This window comes from Mandrillus leucophaeus, unplaced genomic scaffold, assembly GCF_000951045.1.
Source record: "Mandrillus leucophaeus isolate KB7577 unplaced genomic scaffold, Mleu.le_1.0 Scaffold1161, whole genome shotgun sequence".
Lineage (NCBI taxonomy): Eukaryota > Metazoa > Chordata > Mammalia > Primates > Cercopithecidae > Mandrillus > Mandrillus leucophaeus.
In genome coordinates, this window is record NW_012099888.1 from 170,785 (window position 1) to 175,528 (window position 4,744).

Sequence of the window (4,744 nt, forward strand, 5' to 3'; positions counted from 1 at the left end):
TTTCTGGAATTGAACTAAAAGAACAAGAGGCAGATTCTCACCCAATATCATATTTAATTAAGCTTTTAGGACACATTTCTCTCTTATAGGCTTGATTAACTGAAATTTACTAGAGGCTTATCCTTCTGTAGAACGAAATACAGGAGAGAACTCTTTATGGTTACAAAGTCTTTGAGTAAAAGGACTTAAGCGAGTAACACAGGCATTGGCAGCTCTGTGAAGAAGCTCCTCCAAGAACCTTCCCCATCAGGGCCAGCACATTCATCCGTGCTCAGGAGTCACTTCCTGAAATTCGAAATGAGTCGAAATGCTCAGAATGGTTTTCACAGTGTGGGGCAAACAGAACAAGGTTGGCAGCAAGCCTGTTAGAGCCCACTGGCTCCCAGAGTGGGGCTGCCCATCCTTCGCCAGAGCCGCCTCACTCCAGACATGGACTCTGCTTTTCCTCCCTGACCTGCCAATCACTCTTCCTTTTGCTTTCAAGCATTTGACCAGCTTTATTTATGTTTCTCATCACAGTTTTATTTTCACTTCAAGAATTTCTGTTCAAAGATTATCCAAATATTTGGTTTTTACCATATGAATAGGCAAGCCCAGAAAAGAGAAAAGGCATAAACAAGTGTCCCCTTGACATTTCTACCAAGGTACAGCTCACACTGCTTCAAATACTTTACACCAAACATGGTCTAAAAGATTGAAGCACTGATTTTCACATACCTACTTAAAATTTTTAGAAAAATGGAGCAGATAGCACACCAACCAGTAAGTCGGCTACCTAGTCCACAAATATGCACCAACCTACATGACCGGCGCTGTGCCACAGGCTGTGTGACAATGCATGGTCTTCACCTGCTGAGAGTTTGTAGTTCAGCAAAAAAAAAAAATGAAAGAGTCACATATAAGATAAAAAATAATACAGCAGCACTGGCACCCACGGACAAGTCAAAGTGTCAGAAAAGATGGGGCTTGAAAGATGGTGGAAGACTTTCTGAAAGAAGTGGGAATGGAGGGATGTGGGCAGATGGGAAGGGTTTGGCTGAACAGAGAGGATGGGGAACGGATAAAATGTAAGGACGCCCTGCAGAAACAGAGGTGGGTGTGAGCACAGGAGGTGGAAGGAGCTGCTGGGGATGGTATGCAAGTTAAATGAAGAAGCTCAGGAGAGTGGAACGGGGCCTAAATACCCTTGGGAATTTCTTTTTCAGATGAAATCCCTGACCTCAGCTTATGTTTGGTGCTAGGAGCAGATTCGTCATACCAAGGAGCAGTGGGAGGATAGAGGCATTCCAGCCTTAAAAGCCAAGGGACAAGGGGCACCCAGGACGAAGAGAAGCATGACTACCAAAAGGCTTGCAGTTGCAATGAGAATCTCTGTCCTTCACCAGAACTGTCTCTAATTATCTTGAAATTGCATCCATCATCCAAGCCATCCTCCTGCAGGCAAAGGGGATGGAAGCTTTCTGTGGCCCTTGCCCTCTCCAGCCTCCCAGACTCCTGTCTTCCTGAGGGGGAAGTAAGCTCACCAGACACAGCAGAACTAGGGAGACTTCAGAGAAGTGAGGTCTCTCAACCGAAGAAAGCCCTCTGAAAAATGCCTCCTACTCTGACCTAGATGAAGAGTAAGTCTCATAAAACCAAAGCTGCAATTAGGGATTTCATCTCTGAAAGAAATGCTCAGAACTATTTTGACCCACATTTCTATTAAGCCCAGTCTCCTTTTCATTTAAATTTACACAGCAAAACAAATCCATTAATTTTGCTAGTGATGACCAACAGATCACTAGCAAAACAGAAAGTGTTTACTGCAGAAGTTTTAGTATTTGTATAATATGTTTAAAACAGTAGGGATTAAATCTAAGTTATCTAGAACTCCAGACATTTGGAAAGCTCATTCCTACGTCTGATTCAGGGTTAAGTGTGTTTCCTTCATGCCAAGCTCAGTATCTGCTACAAATATTAACTCCCATGAGCTATGGAAGCTTGGGGGTGAGAAATATGGGTGATGGCAATAGGAAATATCTTGGATCCTCTTGTTCTTTCCAGCTATATGGGTCAGAGTCCCAGTAGGAAATCATTCATCTCAAATATTCCTAGTAAGGAAATCACTACTTACAGAGATGTGGAGACAGTGGAGAGAACAAATAAGGAACATTGAGGCACCCAGAGACTAAAAAGAGCTGGGAGTTATTGCCAGTCCAAGGACTTCAGAGGCCAAGGGGAAGATGTGGTGTTACCTGAGGGCAAGAGACATAGAGGGGGGACTACCCAGAAGATGCTGTAGATGTGGTGGGCACAACTGCTGCCAGAGACGTGCACTGGTCAAGGAGGAGGCTGGGAAATTATACTCGTCCTTTCTCTCTCACACCCTTTGATTCTTTGCTGGTAGCTTCCCCTGGTCAAATCTAACTAGAAGCCAGAAAGAAGGGGACTCTCAGGTAATAATGTCCACAAGAGTGAGCCTCCAGGGAACAGGACAGGCAGAGACTGGAGAAGGATAGGTGTGCAGGTGCTAAGAGAATAAGCACATCACTGTTAGGAAAGCCACTTTTAGCTCAGATTCTACAAAGCATAGTATTCTTATTGCCAAGGAGTCAGCAGAATTTTGCTCAGAAGCAGGACACAGAAGACAAGACTCAGACTCCAGCGTTCTCTCGCAGAGACCAGCGTGCACACATGCACATGTGTCTGCACACACAGTTTCAAGATGAATTTTCATAATGAAAGCAGGAGGAATATATAAAAGTTAGTGTTCTAAATATGGAAGACCTTAGCATTCTTTTTTCACCCCACCCCAGAAAATTGGCCACTACCATAATACCCTCAGTCAGAAGATCCGAACAGCTTTTCTGGGAAATCCAACCATCCGAGAGAAAGACCTTAAGATGTAGACATAGAGATGCCCAACCAAAATGACCCAGCTTTTAATGGAAGCCACTGCTGTTCACTAAAGTCTAAGTGCAGAAAGAATACCCACACATACGTTTAGAGCTCCCAATCACCATTTTGGTCCCCTAACTATTTAACATAAACAGACAGCCAAAGCTCACCAGACTTTTGGGAGAATACTTCTAATATTCATGAAAAAGACCAAAACAGAAAAAAGCAACTGAGATAAAATAGTACGAAAGGAGAGGAAACTTCCAAAAAACTATTATTAACACAAACAGATCAAGAGAAGAGAAAATCTTAGACAGCAAGCGAGGAATCTTCAGAAAGAGAAAATATGACTATAGGGGAAAAACTCAAAAGATAGAATAAAGGACAAACTTGGGGAAATTGTCCAGGAAATTGAACATAAAGAGATGGAAAGAAAAGAGAAAAAATTTCAACAGACTAGTCCAGATAATAAGAATTCTCGAAGTCCATCAAATGTAAAAAATTTGAGAACTTGCATGAATTAAAATAGCTTTCTTCTATGATAAAATGAAGTTAATTGAGAAAAATGGAAGCCTGTGTAAACAGAAGATGTAGGCCTGGAAGAATGGAAGATTAGACATATGCAAAGATAGAGTGATAGGAAGCAAACATGTGGAGGAGAGCTGAATTCCCATCTTTGGTAGTGAGAATTAAATAGATAATACTAAGTCTGAGAAATTAATTTAAGCATTTTATTTAAAGATATGGAGTTAAACACTCAAAGATTCCATGAAAAGAGTTACCAGGTCTTGGCTCTGTGTAACAGGAGTAAAAATGAGATGTCTGGTGAATTTCTTATTTAAAAACAAGCCTTGTAGAATTATTTGACTCTAAACATTGTGCAGAAATATCTTGGATAAAAATTAAACCTACTTTTTAAAAGTGGGTTTAAATAAATAGTCAGATAAACCCCAATTAGGGGACATTCTACAAAACAATTGGTCTGGACTCTTCAAAAATGCCAGTTGTACAATTATTATGCTTCAATTGTAAACAACTTCCTTTAAATATCAATTAATAAAAATCAAAGAAAGGCTGAAGAATTGCTCCAGATTAAAGTAAACTAAAGAAACATGAGAACTAAATGTCATACACGATCCTGGACTAGATCCTGGAATAGAAAAAAAGGTGATTTAAAAGACATAATTGAGACAATTCAGTGTTACATTTTCTGAATTTTATAATTTTATAGGAATTAAGTAAAAGAATGTTCTTGCTAAAAAAAAAATACACACTAAAGGTGAAAAGTGATGTTATTTGAATTTACTCACCATTTAGTAAAAATATAAGGCATATGTCAGGTACTGTATGGTTTATATCCCATGCATTGTCTCTGTAAACTATTAGAGCAAACTGCATTAAATGTGTTCTACAGCTACTTCTATTTCACAGATAGAGAAATTGAATCTCAGAGAAGCTCAGAGAAACAGGAAGTGGCAGAGCCAAGACTAGAAGGTGAATCTATTTCCCCATTTTCTCTATTATCCTTTTTCATTTTTTAATAGACTTTAGTTTTTAAAACAATTCTAGATTTACAGAAAAATTGAGAGGATAAGGATGATAAACCAAGTGACATTAGCAAAAATGGTGAAATAAGAGTTCCAAGCACTCCATCTCACAGAAATGTAAATTTAAACAACCATGCGAATGAGAAAACAACTTCACAAAAATGAAGGAATTGAAATGTAACGATTACAGCACCTGAGTGAAGCAAAGACATAAGAAAAGATGCATGAAGAAGGTGAGAAGGATTGGGTCATTTCACTTGTGTCAGCCCTCGCCAAAGCCAGCACAGAGATGGACGCCATCCATATGGGAAAGAAGGCAG